At 44.1% G+C, this 16,040-nt stretch overlaps 1 long non-coding RNA gene across 15 annotated transcripts in view; it reads left to right on the top strand.

The window, feature by feature from the left end:
- LOC136112605 (uncharacterized) overlaps positions 1–16,040 on the top strand; it is a 61,383-nt gene that overhangs the window by 32,594 nt on the left and 12,749 nt on the right. For 11 of the 15 annotated variants that reach the window (XR_011735722.1, XR_011735735.1, XR_011735727.1 and 8 more), the window contains 3 exons: positions 547–673; positions 1,774–1,852; positions 6,760–14,735. This is a non-coding gene — a long non-coding RNA (uncharacterized lncRNA). The remainder of the gene's footprint in view (positions 1–546; positions 674–1,773; positions 1,853–6,759; positions 14,736–16,040) is intronic. The other 4 variants (XR_011735729.1, XR_011735723.1, XR_011735728.1 and 1 more) reach the window with 4 other exon arrangements.

Below are 16,040 nucleotides of genomic sequence, written 5' to 3' on the forward strand. Positions count from 1 at the left end.
GTCTTTTCCCCCTTTCACATGTGCAGTTGTTGATGTATTAGTAAAACCTTTGAAGAAAGATATTAAATAACTGCAACATATAACTTAGCATTAAGCTATGTGTTGTATGCGTACATAATACATTTGGAAATAGTTTCTTGTTACAGGTTTTTATTTTTTAGCATTTCTTGTGCTTAGTTACACATAAAATACTCTTTTTTTTCCCTGCCCATACGCTTCTCTTTGTAATTCATATCTGTTTTATCAGGGTAGTTCTCTGAACTGTGTCCTGGAGGAATTCTGCAGCTCGGTAAACATGGAAACTTCAGTTCATTTCAGGGCATTTTAGATAAAGAATAGTTGGTTACTTTTGGGTTTCGTGTGTTGCTGTTTCGCACACACCTGAAGGCAAGTGGAATGACCCAGGTGATTTTTCTCACACAAAATGGTTTCGAAACAGATCTGCTGAAGTGTGATGTTGCCTTTGTAGGTTTTTGTTTGTATATAATTATTATAAGAAGTATACAATTAATTCACGTTAATCAAACCTTGTGTTTAATCTCACAGTGCACTGCAGCTTTGGGAAAAGGAAACAGCTGGCCAGAGGACCCTGGTGAGCAGAGCGACCTCTTGGGACGCCCCGATGCGGGACTTAGGGAAGGCGCTGTTGGAATTCCCATGGCAAATCTTGCAGGTAGTTGTGATGAAGACGTTGTTCTCTCGCTCTCCTTCCCTTAGTAGAATGCGCCATTCCTTGGAAGTTTTGATTTTGTGAATGTATGAAAAGAAACGCTGCCCGAAGTTGGACCGGAGTGATTGCCAGGGCGCTCGCTCGAGTGGAAACGCGCTACACTTTCCAAAACATCTTCATTTCCTGAGCACTGAACAGAAGGCACAATGTAAGAGGTGAAAAACACTGGATAAAAGAGGAATAGTACCCTTAGGCTAATGAAATCAGCCTTGTGAATCACATGTAGTATTAAGCAAAGGCTAACAGTTTAATTGCACATAAACCTATTTAATAATTGGATTTATTTTGCGTCCTGGCTGCGCATGCTCCTTTCAACTATATTAGGAATGCCACAAGATAAAAGCGCGTGAGCTATAACCGAGGGCATTGACTGAGTTTTTTGGTCCTTAATGTTGACTGAGATTCCTCCATTTGGACTTTCAGATTTTGCACCTTATTCTTCTGACGTGCTTTACTGCCCTGAAGCCACTTTGCACAATTCATAGTGGCTTTCACATGCTCTGCTGCTTCCTGGGACCAATTCAATCTCAAACAATGGATGTGTGTGCAGCAGAGCCAGGAAATGGTACACAGGAGATCATGGGCTTATTCCCCAATAACATTTGGATTTGTAAAGTATTCCACTACACAAAACACACACAGGAGACAACATTAAAAAACATTAGAGACCATAGGCAGCAAGACAGAAAGGTGGCTTAAAATACAGATTGACAGCGTGGCCTGGGATATGGGCAGGACACACTAAATAATCAGTGAAAATGTTACAGAAAGTGTTTGCAATATTTTACGTTATTCAGCCATTTAAAAAAATCTCTCCTGGGATGGCGTTTTGCCTTAAAAAAAATAATAATATCCAGACAAATGGGATTTTTTTTGCTATTGTTTAAAATAAGGGTGTTTTCTGTAACTCACGCATCCAGAGGCCAGTCTAGGGCAGCTTTGCTTTTCCTCCCTCACCGATCAGATCTGTTTGAAGGAGTTATTGTGAATATCCAGGACATCTAAAGGTTCATCAGGATCTCATTCCTCTGTTCCTTCTGCAGGGCAGAATGTTCCGGATCCACGGGTCAGTACCGTGCTCTGGTTAACGATACGCGGAGCATAAGGCAGCATTCTGTCCAGGTATGCAATTTAAAGGTCAAATGTTCCCAACTCTTGAATATTAATGTATGGCTGTCACCCTGTCTTGGACAATTTGCTTTTATGTAATTTGTTGTAAGCATTAGAAGACTGGGGCTGCGCTGGGGGAAACAGCACTTGAGTCCCTGTGTCACTGTACTGGGTGTGGGACGAGGAGAGGAAGGGAAAGGAAAGGAAAGGAAAGGAAAGGAAAGGAAAGGAAAGGAAAGGAAAGGAAAGGAAAGGAAAGGAAAGGAAAGGAAAGGAAAGGAAAGGAAAGGAAAGGAAAGGAAAGGAAAGGAAAGGAAAGGAAAGGAAAGGAAAGGAAAGGAAAGGAAGATGTGTTTTGAGGTGGAAGGAGGACTGAAAAACAGATGGGCTGGCTTGTAGGACTGTGAAGGGAACACTTCCCAGCAATGAACACATCCCTGGGTCAATCCACATACAATCCACAGTTCTAGATGACTACAGATTGGAGAAGTCTGGATAGGGCTCATGTGGAAATCAAAGAGCCTTCTTTAATGCTTTGCTCTGGAACAGTGATGTTCTTATATTCTCTACCTAAACTCTGTTTCTGCCTTTTTGCGTGGATGTGGCAGCAGTGAGGAGCCCTTGAAAGGTGCGGGGAGAACAGCGCGGCCCTGCGTGAGCTGAGAGCGCTTTGACTTTGCTTAATTCAGGGGTCACGAAAGGAATGACACTCAGGCTGGCCCACCCGTTCCTCATCGCTAAAGCAGCGTTGTCAATATAGAGTAGAGGTTTTTGCCGTCCCTCTTCTCCTCTGTTTAATACATTAAAGTACTGCACTCTGCATATGAAGAACAGTGATGTTATCAGAAGGCATTCAAAACATATGTTTTAATGAAATGTGTTGACAACTGCTGAAGTAAAGTTTTTGTTAAGTCTCAGGAGTTTAGCCATGACAAGCAGTATTAATGAATTGAATTAATTAAAAAGCATTTCAAGATGAAACAGGGCCTGTTCTATGTAAAATGCTCTATACATTAGACAAGCATTATGGAAATCACTGCTTTGTACTACACTGTAATGCAGCCATTTATAAAAGCTTCTCAAGATCCATGGATAGCAGTAATTTGGGTTTAGCGTGTCTTTGAAATTCATTGAATACAGCATGTGCTGTTTAAAAGCATGAAATCCAGATAGTTCCACTGCCATCAAAGTTCGTGTGGCTGGGAGAGGGAAGGGAGCTCAGCGGTGCTGGGATGAGAAGGATGGGGACAGGGAGGGGCAAAGGGCACCCGGGGAGCGCCGCAGCAACCGGGTGCTGAGGGCTTTTGGTCCATTTTATGCGTTTTAGGATTTGGCTTGTAGCGGATTATTTCAAGTGGATGCAACTTTATCTCTTCTGCAATTTGGGTCTTTATAAATGGAATTATATCCTTTAAGGAGAAATAGCCACAAAACTGTTGCTATAATTCGAATGTCCTAATATATTAATACTGACATTTAAATCAGGAATATGACCACTCAGTAGAAAAGAAGAAAAAGTCCTAAATACCAACGATAGAGTCAGGTTCCTTGAGCAATGTAGACAGGCACTTAAAGGATGGTGGCGTTTTCTAAATACTTAGCTACTGCACATGCTTCTAAAAAGTCATTTGAGGTATTGCTTGGAATATCAGTAAATCTGACAGGCAGCCTGCTTGGTTAGCACAAAGGATCATTCATTTGGCCTTCAGTGTGTTAGCATTGCATCCCAAAATGATCAGTGAGATCCATCCCATAAGCAGGTATGATTCTGCTTTGTAGAAAAAAACGAAAAAGCTCGTCCTGCTGCTTCACTAAAACATGAGCAATACGTTTGCGCTTCTCACAGTTAACATTTGCATTTAGTATCTGCGTGGTGAGAACTCCTAACCCTGCTTATACCTGCTCGACAGGCACAGGTAGCGTTCGTGTCTGACCAGAAGTCTCTTCCCGGCTGGGTGCCGCGCTACACGTAGAGCAGCATCTACCGAAATGAGGTCTGGTGTTTGCTGTTGCCCTTCAGACTCCTCTTGCTCACTGGACTCTAGAAAGGACTGGCTATTTTTAAGGGCCGTGATTAACTGACTAATTACTGCGAAGTCATGCTGACCATTTCATGATGGAGAAAGACAAACATCTTGAACCCAGCCAGAATCAGCTGTAATCGGAAAGCAGGGAAGAAAATCGGTGTTTGAGTCTCCTCTTGTAGCTAGAACCTCAGGATGGGATCGCAGCGCCCTGAGCTGGTCAGACACAATGCCCCGTATTGGCATTTACTGCTAAGAGCAGAAGGAGTCTTGTCAGTGGAATTTTCTCTGGCTCTTGGGAAGGATTTGGAAGCTTCAAAACAGTTTCTAAGGCACAAATTGGGGAACAGTTTGTAATGCACTTGATTTTTTTTTCACTCAGTCGCAGCTGAGAATGGCACCTGTAGTAGTTAAATGAACGTGAGCATTAATAGTTTGAAATTACATAACATACCCAGACTGTGTAACTACTGTTTGAATTATCTTTTGCAAGGAGTGATATAGTTGGAGTTCACCCTGAAACCCTGGCTGGAATCTGTGTCTAATCCCAAGTGAAGTGATTTTGCATTCTCAGCTCAGCATACAGCAGAATGGTAATCAGAATTGCGATAGCATCACTGAACTGCTTATAAGACACTGGAATTTAATTAGCATTTTTAAAAATAAATAAAAAAATCCTTGTAGTCTTTTCCAAGGAGAAATTGCTGCATATAGAAATGCAGGAGGTAACACTTCAAAACCAAGAGCACGAGCCAACCTTGCGTGTTTGAGAGAGGGCAAGTGAGCTCTCCAGCCAGACACAGGCTCTCTCATCCACATGCAACGTGCTGCTCTAGGGGGGAGCAGTCTGAGCCCCCCCTGAAATCACGGCAGGGAGGGTCATCTCCTCTCCTTTCTCATCCGCAGCCTCGTGATGCTGCTGTACATTTCTTCAAAGGAGCAAATAAGCAGCCCTGCCATGCAGACTTAAAGGGAAAGCACAGCGGAGTTACCAGTTCTAAGTAGTTCACAACCTCACAATAATTCAACAAAAGTCTAGACAATAGCCCTCGAAACAGGGATGAAGATATTCATCAAATCTGATGAGGCTTCTATTAATTAAGGTTGTTAAGTGGTAGTTACCCTTTTGTTAGTATTACCATTTGGAGATTCAACTAACAAACCTAATGGGGCTGCTCCTGCAAGACGTTAATTAGATATGGCAATTCCACTTACCCATGCAGCCCTGCCACACAACCATCACACATCAATATTTAATTTAATTACTGATGTTGTGGTGCAAGTCACATCTGATTTAAGAGACAAATACGCTTAATTAATAATGAGATAAAACACATACAGTATGTCACCTTTTGTCATTTGAGCTTTATTAGGTATAGTAAGAAAAGACAAATGTGAACATTGGAGAGGCCGTGACATGGTGTTCTGCATCTCTGCATCATCCTTGTCCTTCAGGTTACCTGAGCTCACGCTGTATTACAAGACAAACAGCTGCCAGCATGCAGGGCACCATTCAACATAAAGGTACACGTGTGTCTTGAGTAATTCATCATTTGCTTTATTTTTTTGCATCATTAAAAAAGTGAACATCCACCTTGAATTATACGTAGTATCTATAGGAATTAATTTTATCAGGTTTAATCGCAATATTCCGTTCGGGTTAATCATCAGCACCTTCCCGTTGGCATCGGACAGGATTCAGAGCTTCCTACAAGAGGCTGTTGAGAACAGTGTGATGGCCGTGCCACGAGGCAGAGTTCTGGAAAGGAAGGATCGCTTACCATTTGGTGGAGTATGGAGGGAGAAGAGGACAGACAGCTAGGCCTTGAGGCTAATTACAGTGATTAACCGTATTAAAGCAGCTTCCAGCCAGAACTGGATCCCTGTTTCATACGGGGCTTTGTAACTTGGACTGCCAGTCCTACCCCCAACGACTACAGTTAAATAGAAAACGAGTGAATAAACAGGTGCCCTACAATGCACCAGATCTGGTGAAATTAAGGAAACTTCTCATGTTCATTTTTATTATGGAGGATCAAAGCCTTAAAAGGTCCCTGTCTATACGCAGTGTCCTTTGTAAGCCCATGCTTCCAAGGGTTCACAAGCTAGCACTAGAAGTTTGTGTGGGTTGAAACTTGCTATGCAAGATCTTTGCCTGGAGGCCATTTGGTTTGATGTGTTTGACAAAATTTGAAAAGCTCCTGAGTTAACTGCGCCAAACAAATAGTTTCCTAGAGGCTGAGAAGGTTTTTGGAACTTCTTGAGGGAAAATTCCCAGTTGGCAGAAAATCTATGAAAGCAAAAGCAACTCACGACATTGTAACCTACTGAAACTTATATTGCTCTCAGATCCATCTGTAAGGGTTTCTCTATGTCTGTAGCTCTTCTAGGGTTAATATTGAGATAGATTAATTAGTATAATGGGAACCTGTTGGGCCATCAAGAATGATTGGTGGAGGAGACCATTTCAGTATGGCCTTGAGAGATCCTCTCAGAAACAGAGAGGGCCAGCCGGCAAATCCGGACTGGGAAGCCCTTGAGTTGGCCAAGGTTGTTTGATTACCCACTCATCCAAAAGAAAACACATGGGAGAATAAGAGCAGGAACACTAATGCACAAAACATAAGTGGAGCAATAGGCAGGGAATAATGGAAGTGCCAGTGCTGCAGTGAGGAGATTCTTCTTCTTTTTCAGCTCCATGACTCAGTACTGCAGGTGGTCACCACATCAGGCTCTGTGATCTTTTGGTGCGATGGATGTACTGCAGAGTTCCCAAAGGGTGTGACTGAGGTGTGGAATTCAGCAGTGCTGAGCTCACACCGCCTGTCAGCCGCCAGAGGCGGGAGAGGCGTCCTGGGACCCGTTCCCTCTAATGACACTCCCTGGTCTCGACAGGTAGATGCATCCAGAATCAGAGAATGGGGATGGAGGAATCTGTGGAACCCATAGCTCCACCAGCCAAACCTAACATTGAGGAATGGTGTGTTGGGAACAGTTTCCCCGTGAGCCCAGCAGCCTGGATGACTAGCCAAGAAACGCATGGGAGACAAGAACTAAACCTCTTTGAGAAGAACCTGTAATTTTCCCCCAGGAGAGAAATAGTGCTACAGCTGGAAGGACGGGGTAAGAGCAGCACTGCCTCCAGCTCTGTCTGAGCATACTGCAAATCTACCGCTTTCATGGGAACTCTGAGGGTGAACATCACCATAATGTACATGGTAGCGTGCATTCATCTGAAGAGAAAGTGGAGGAGGTAATAGTAGAGCTCACAGTGATTTGGCTTTCAGAGAATATGCAACGCAGGTTATACCAATGCCAGGGGTATGCCCTGGGCAGACTGTGGTAGCTGTACCAGGATCAGTAGCATAAAATTAAGCTCTTGGAACGAAGTTGCACAAGTTGATGGAGGCTTTAGCCTCATGTGTGGTTTGCAGTTGTCTTGATACGTGAGGCATAAGAGGGTCCTCTTCTATCTTCCTTACAGCGCTGCTTTGGTAAACATCTGTTTCTTCTCTTTTATTTCTGAGAGCTTATGGTCTATTCCTGAGGTAGTCCTGAGTGCTCCAGTTTTAAATTGTCATGGGGAAATTTTATAAGTTCTCCTGTGACAGAATGTGAGCCGTGCGTGCGCCACAAAGCACACCCGAGAGCTGCTGGAGAGTACTGGAATACTGGCTGATCCTCCACGGAGCCAAAGGCATCCAGGAAAGTGTTAATACTCTGTCTCTTTGTCCTTCCAAATTCCTACCTGTCTTCAGTGGGGAAGAGCTGAGCACAGTCTGGCCAAGGCTGATGATTCCAGCGAGCACAGGTAATGCCACTGGCACCCACATGTGTGAACTCCTCTCGCTCTTTCTGCAGAGCGCTCTTCCGGAGCAGAGCCTGGGGCCGTCCCTTACGCTCCAGCCGCTTAGCACAGGCGGTCGCAGCACTTCTCACCTGCGTGGCTCTTTCAGGCTTGCTGGTGCCTGTGGGAGGTGAGCGGGATCCTCCAGCTCTCCTCACCGTTCATGTGCTTCCTAGAGAGCTGCTTTTCTATTCAAGTGCCTGAATCTGCTCTTGGGATTCAGGAAGGCAACATGCCACTGATTATTATTGATAGCAATTACTGCAAATTAGGATATAAACCCAGCTGACATCCAGCAGTATAGGCTGAAGCAGATTAAAGATTAAAACAGTCATTTGACAAGGGAATAATAGTCACCTTATCCTTTCAGCAGAGAGCTGTTTCCGGCCTCTGCAGTTTAGAGTACCTGCCCAATAGTCTCAGTGTTCTGTTCATTTGTACTTGGATATATTTCTGAGAAGCCACAACTTATTTAGACACTCTTTCTTGTGAATGAGTGGTTTAAAATTGTTTCTTCCAGTGTTCATTATTTTGCACTTGTCTATACTAGTAGCTAATGGAGTTGTGTTGCAGAAGACTCACAGCTGGATATGACAGTCAGAACCAGATGTTCACACCCTAGGCCAGACACAGCTGTTTCTCTGTAGCTGGCAAGGGACACAGAACAAGTAAATGCAGAGACAGCAAGCCTGAAAAAATCTAAGGTAATCAGGCTGAATATGCCTGGAGATTTAGGCCATCTGGAAGATTGCCAGAGGGCTATTTATTTTGATGTCTACACCTGCTGAATGGGAATGCTTTGTGTGAACTCAAAGCTTTAAGTGATACCGTCTCGCTCCCTTTTCAGCACTCTGCTCCCTCTAGGCACTGTTGCTTGCTTGATAAATTGTGCTCTACAAGTTAGGTTTGGGGGTTTTGTTTTTAGTATTTGGTCTGGGGGCTGTGGCTTTTGCTTTTTTTTAATTAACCCCCTAAAACTTACCTTGTTTCCTGGCTCTTGATGGGGGTAAAAGGAGAGCACTGAAGGATAGAAGGGGAACAGGGTGTCACAGGCTGCCCCGTGGAGGGTTAAAGCCTGGAGGTGGTGTAATCTGCTACATGTGTTGTGAGCCACTGGAACGGTTTTCTGTGCCGGATTTATAGTGAAATGGGAGAGAAATTCCCATAAGCCTTTTACCTGCTGTTCTGTGCACAATGCACCTTCCTGTTGTTAGAGTGACAGGCTTATCCCACAGTGTCCCATCTGGCTCAGCCCTGCTGGTGTGCAGTCCCCTTTTACAGACAGCATGTGTCTGACTTGGGGTCATCTAGAAAGCTCTTGGGATTTTCATTTTACAAGAAGTTTTGGTGTTGATAGTGGTGATAAGCGTGCTCCTACAGTGACAAACATTTGATTAGGGTGATTTCTCAGGGCCAAAGCAGGATTTTTGGACAAACAAGACCAAGGGGGTTGGAGATAGGACCGCTGTCTTAAAGTTGCTTACAGGGTCAAGGTCTCTCAGAAGATGCTGTTTCCCCAAGTCCCTGTACTACTGTAAAGAGACAAGAACATCTCACAGATGAGAGAGCAGTTACCTTAAGGAGCAGTGTCCACTGCTGCAATAATGATCTCTTCTAAACACACACAAGTCTGTCTTCTCTTGTATTTGGTCTTTACCAATATTCTCCTGGTCATTGTTCTGATGCATTCAGCATAGCTCTCTGAGCAATCTTCTACTCTCACCCTCCCCGCAGCCATTAGCAACATAGATTTTGCCATCTTCCCAGTGTGTGCTGAGCAGGAACCGCATTGTAGCCGACATGCAGCATATGCAGCTGCACTGATGATAATTCTGTCCACTGCTGTCGATACCATTCCAGGTTCTCAGATGTGCAGCAGACAAGCATTGCATTTTTTGCTCATGCACATGGCAGTTCTTTAAATGCTGTTATGGTTCTGTACTAGTTTTGGCAGGGATGGAGTTAATTTCCTTCATAGTAGCTCGTAGAGTGCTGCCTTTTGCATTTGTGATGGGAAATAGTGTTGATAACACACTGATGTTTTAGTTATCACCAAACAGTGCTTACACAGCATAAGAGGCCTGTTCTGCCTCTCGCACAGCAAGGAGGCTGGGGATGAGTGACGTGCTGGGTGGTGACACAGATGGGACAGCTGACCTCAACTGACCAAAGGGATATTCCGTACCATATGACATCATGCTCATGATATGTTATGCTATGATGCTTTGCCAGAGGAAGGAGATAGAGTTTTTGTTTGATTACTTGTTTGGATTCCATGAGCAGATATGTGAACTACAGAGGGTAGTCAAGCTGACACCTTTGAAGGACACAAGATTTTAAAACAAATAAAAGGAGATCTACTTTGCGTTATAAGCAATAATCAATAATTAAAAGCCTTGTTAAGGCATTGCTGAAGAGTACTTCAGAAGAAAAGTAGTTATACTGCATTTCATGGTTAATTCAATGTCAATTAGCTGATTGTTAACTTCCCCCCAGCTAAATCTTGTTCAGCACAGAGAAGAGAAATCAAAAGCATTCTAGCTTTAACAAGCGTAGTGTTTCAATCATTCATCTCTGCCCGCGGGCTCAAAATCAATGTCAACAGACGTTTCGTTGCAATTTTATCAGCCATTTCTGCATGTCACTGTTTTCTTGGCTGCCCTGATTGTCCCTGAAAATTATCTGTGCGAGTCAGAATTCGTCTTGAGCAGCAAGCGGAACAGACCGCACTCACTCTTGTCTGACTCATGGTTGGGTTCCCTTGCATCCAAGTGATACCAAGTGCTGGTGTCCCCAGCTGGCTCGGTGACCCCCTCTGCGTGCGGGGCCCGTCAGCACCGCTGACAGCACCCATGAGCCCCTCAGCACTGCGGACAGCGCCCTCAGCACCGCGGACAGCGCCCGGTGCTTCACCAGCACTGGCGCCCTTGACCTTGTGAGTGTATCGTAGTGCCTTTGGGCTTCCTCATACTTGCGTTCCAGTGCAACACCTCACTTGAAACCGTGGCTGCGTGTTCGTGGTCAGGAGAAGCTTGTGGTGTTTGTAGAACCGCGCAGAACCTTGTAGGGTGGGAACCAGGTGGCTGGGGCCTACAGGCGCCACCAGAATAGCAGAAATACCAGTGAAGTTACCCAAGTTTAATCGTCAGGGTTCCATTTCTCTTTGATTCTCTCTCACGAACAGGTAAAACCAAGGCTTCTTTGCAGAGTTTATGCTAAGAAAAAGCTGAAAGTGCAACAGTGCACAAAAATGAACACCAAAAGGCTCCAAAATGTTTTTCCTCAGGAAGATACCAACCACTGCCATCAGTGCAACCAGCAGTTTGCCCTGAACTTGTTATTGCATTGACTTCTCTGTGTGCACACATCTCTGTCTTTGTGCAAAAATATCAAAATGAGGTTTTATTTTACTAGTATAAACTTTTTTTAAAAGAAAGAGCCAGTCCCTTGTGGAAAGACATTGGTGTGAGCTGACAAGAGCCTTCCTCTCTCTTCAGGTTCTAAGAAGTAGAGTTTCCAGTGCAGGAAAGCGATTCGTGTCTCCTAGGATCGTCTCCTCTTAGGGCTGCAGAAGTAACAGCCAACTTCTTTTTAGCCTCAATTAGCTGAAGATAAAGAAAACAAAACACTCCGGGAAAAATTCTGAGGGAAACAAAAAGGGGATAAGAAAAAAATCTTCATCAGACAAAAAATGAAACTTTTTAGAGTAAAATAATATTGTCCTATTTAGATTTTCCAGTTTCTGGGACTTTTAGGCTAAAAAACCCTGCCTTTTCCAATTAAGAAAATTGCTTTCACTTCCCTGCAATGAGCAGAGTTCTGTTTCTAATGATGGAAGAAGTTGAGTGTAGCTACTGAGTAGCTGGAGTGGGATCGACTATCAATGCGTCACTAGCTAAATGTGATTTGAGATGCAGTTTGCTTTTCTATATCTCAGATCTCAGGGCTAAACCACAAACTGTACATGACACAACTAAATTAATATTTAAAAATAATTACTTGCTGCCTGAAGGTAAACAGAAAAAGGGTAAATAATTGATAGCACTGGGACTGCCACACTGTAAGTCTGCTGAGCGTTTATGATGTGCTGTGAAGGTTCAAAGGGACTGCTCGTCTGCTGCCTCTGAAGGAGGGGCTTTGCTAATCATTCCAGGGCTTGTTTTGTCAGCCAACAACGTTTTCTGAGTTTGAAGCACCAGAATAGAATGCCAGCTTAATTTAGGCGAATCTCTAGCTTAATTTACTAACTTTCCTTCCAAGATTTGCATTGTAAATGATAAGGTGATTTTCATATATATAATTTTTTTTTATCCCATCAACATCTGAAGGGAAATTTCATGTGGTCTGCTGCCAAGAATGCAGAATAACTTGCATTTAAGGAGTGCTTACATAACATGCCACCCTATGACAATACCTGCCTGCAGAGCTCAGTGATGCCTTGAGAGCTGGCAGCTATTCACTTTTCAATGGTAAATACCCCTTCTCTTATAGCCAAACACCAGAATAAGCAGCGTTCCAAGTGGCAGGTGACCATAAAGAAAGGTCAGTGACTTCAAATTGATTCATTTTCCCCCGAAGTCAAAATCTCTGTGCACTGATTATTGCGTTGATAGTAAAAAAATAAAAACCTGCTGCCTTCACATAGGACTTCACAGTTTCCTGGTGTTAAAGCAAAGGATAAGAAAATACACTGGATAGATATATGGCAAGTCAATAACTGCGGGTCGACAGTGTATTCAGATAAGGTGCCATAGATGCCTATGGGGCAGTGATCATTAGACAAAACTTTTAAAAGAGAAGAAAAAGCAAGCAGATTCTGGGGTCTATCAGCAATGCTACCTGGGCCACGTGATCAAATCATTTCCAAAGAGTTATTTGCAATATATATTTTCCTCAGTGCTAGGGATGGGAACGTGGGTTCCAGTCTTTGTGCCCAGTCAGACCTTCTGTAACGGTGACTTTAACACCTCGCTCTGCATCACACTCTACTCCCATTGCTTGAGAATGCAATCTAAGCTCTCATTTGGATTTTGCAGAAAAAACATCAAGTGCTGCACTAAGGAGCACAAGCATGAGCGGCATTTGAAGAAACGCAGCCGACCTGCGTCAGGAGGTGGACAGTAAGAATGGCTAAATAGAAAACATGATGTGCAAAGAGAGACTGACAGAAGTGTGGTTTGTTCAGTCCAGAGAGGACAAATGGGAGATGGTAAAGCAGCCATCACGTATGTAGAATGTTGCAGCAAAGGGGAGGGAATACTCTCTTCTCCCGTATGTTTCTGATAATGGCTTAAGCTGGGCTCTAGAGGGGGAAAGAAGGGTCTGATGGTAAAGATAGGTCAGTGTTAGAGCAGAGTGCTGGGGGCGGGCTGTGGAATCTCTGTCGCTGGAGATTAACGACACGTCAAACCAATACTGTCTATAGGGGATGATTTTAAGACTCCCTCGGTCCCGTCTCTCTTCCTAAATAACTGAGAGACAAAGGAGCTGACCGCTGAGCCTCGAGCAGGACACATGGGTCTGTGCGCGTCGGTCCAAACTCAGTGTTTCCATGAAACATATGAAGGGGAACGAGGTTGCCAGTTTTCATACTTTGTAACTACGGTTTCAACGTTTGGATATCCCTGTATGTCCTGGCTCCACAGCTCCGTCCTTACCTGAGAAATCCCCATTCTCACTGGTAAAAAAATACTATTTCTAGTTCTCATGGTTTCAGAGCAAGGCCAAAAGTCTGGCTGTCTACAGCCAAGGGGCCCAGAAGGCGGCACATCTCTGACAGGCTTTCATTATATCACCGGGGGGGCAGGGAACTCTTGCTCTTTTATGCTTGGGGTTCCCAATGCAAGGAAAAGGAAAAAAAAACAACCAAATTCTACTCTGAACTCGCTTCCAACATTCAGGTCACCACCCTTCTCCTTTCTTCCCCACACCCAAGACCACACACTTGCACTCGCACCTCCAGGCGTGCATGTCTGCCTGCCAACGCAGAGGAGGTTGCCGATCTCATCGCCGTTCTGCTTATCTTTCAAAGAAAAATGTCCTAAAAGAAACCCCAGGAGCTGAGTGGAGCAGCACCCCCATCACAGAGCGCGGCCACACAGAGCTGCTCGCGGGCTGGGGAAGGAAGGGCTTCTAAACTCCTTGGGAAAGTGGCCAAAGGGTTTTATAGGAAGAAGCAGCTAGAGGGAAGTAATTGTTGGAGTGTTTGCTGCTCGAAGGGAATGGGGAGGATTGAAGCAGACTGGGGCATCTCTGGCCAGCTCAGAGGGGAGATTTCATTATTCTTATCTTTCTCTGCAAAGTTATTTTGTGTTATTTGCAGGAGTGTTTAATGAGACCGAGGCCTTTGCTGTGCTACCAGCAAATGGTTTCAGTCTGAAGGAGCGAGGTGACATCCTTGTTCTTCTCCAGCTCATAAATACAACTGTTAAACACTCAGTGTTTTCTAGGAACTCGCTCTCAACGCTGTATTGATGAAGGCCTTTTGTAAAGAACGTGGTCGCTCGTGGTAAATATTACAGGCACATAGGAAATTATGCTTTAAAAAGAAATAGTTGTGAAATTTGCAGAATTAGGCTTCTAAAAAAACAGCTGGTAACATTGTTTTGGTCAAAAAATAAAATCTCTGGGAATAGCTACCTTGGTTTGTCTTTACTGGGGAATAAATTGGCTTTTCTACAAACAGTTAATGGTGTTGCTAATGCGGATTTTGTTTGACTAGGAGATTTCTGCCGGGGTAGTAATTTGGTGTATGATGTTAGTCCTGTGGAAAGGACAACAGTGAGAACAGCTACTGAGGGCTGATTGAATCCAAATCTGAAACCTATCACCTTGAAGAGAACCGAAAGCACTGGGGCTTTTGGAGGTGGATGCCGGAGCCGTGAAGCCAGTTCAGCCTCCCAGAGAGCGCGGTAATACATGCAGGAAGGAGATTTTGCTGTGAAATACCCACTTGTGAACTGTTCATGGGTATAAGAAAACTGGATCTGAGGTCTTGCCACCTGAATTCCCTTCCTCTCCCTCGGTAGGTTATCAGCATGAAAACAGGAAATGAATGGGACACCATTAATAAAACATGAAGCCTTCGTGTTCAGGCTGTGCGCTCTGTCGTTCAAGTATAGAAGACACTGAGAAGGGAACAGAGGAGTCAAAGCCATGAGTTCATTTACTCTTGAGCTACACTGCAGACTTTGACTCAGACTTGGAACCAAACCTTTCTTTCCTTTCCTTGAATTTATTTAAATCTTTTAAACCCTCATACAGAGATCTGAAGGATTGTTACTGAACTGGGAGGAGTCTTGCAGAACATAAAAGATTGTCCTAATAGATTTCACCAATAATTAGATATTGCCAATGCCAGTTTTTACTCAGAACTGTATTTCACTCTGCTGTAAATGTTTAGACCTCATTTTTGTACATTTGCTTGTGGAGCTGTTTTCATGGCATGGATTTTCTTTGTTGTGATAGATGCCAGTCGCTTATGTTGGTGATTTTAGGAATGTCCCAAGATACCTTGCTGTCTTTTGGGGGCTTGTTTTGCTGGAGGGGAACATGTGCTTCACCTGTTTCATAAAGATGTAGTTTTCCCCCAAAGAACAAAGGATTAGGCTCAAAGAACAGAGGTCTGTATGAAATAGACTGGAAGACCCCCCCCCCCCCAGCCAGCACCACCAGCTTTTCCGTCTGTATTTTAAAACCAGCTCATGAAAGCTCATGGTCACAGCAGCACCCAACTCAAGGATGAGAACTCGCAGGCCTGTTGTGAAAAAGTCATGGGAACAAAAGCAGAAGACCCGGTTCAGCCAGACAAAGAGGCCTTCTGGAGCTATAATAAAGGCTTATTTTGCTCTATGGGGGAGTTTAATTGCAAAATACTTAGCATAGGTGAATCATAAGGAGCCTAACCATAGGAAGAGGTTAACCGCAGTTATAGGAAAGATTCATCTGAGGCTACAGTAAACAAGTTCTTGGTGGGAAGAAACCAGAAGAGTCTCCTCAGCTATGGACAGGCCCACTCCTGAAACTCCAAGCAGGAATTCTCCTGGCTGTCGATAGTGCTTTTAGCAAATAGCCAAGGACAAGGGCAGCTGGAAAGGTGTTCGTTGCTAGTGGGACTTTCTGTCAGGCTGATGTGGCTGGAACCACCAGTTCGTCTCCCATGGGAGATGGTGCTCCATAGGGAGATGAACCACAACTCCAAGTGCAACCTGAGGATTAGTAAGACTTATATATTTCTCAATATAGATATATTCTCACTGGTAAATAAATGCGGAAGCACTGCTTGCTGGAGCTGGCAGGAGCAAGAGGCTCCAGTCCCAGAGAGATTTTA

This window comes from Patagioenas fasciata, chromosome 25 (genome assembly GCF_037038585.1).
Source record: "Patagioenas fasciata isolate bPatFas1 chromosome 25, bPatFas1.hap1, whole genome shotgun sequence".
Taxonomy (NCBI): domain Eukaryota; kingdom Metazoa; phylum Chordata; class Aves; order Columbiformes; family Columbidae; genus Patagioenas; species Patagioenas fasciata.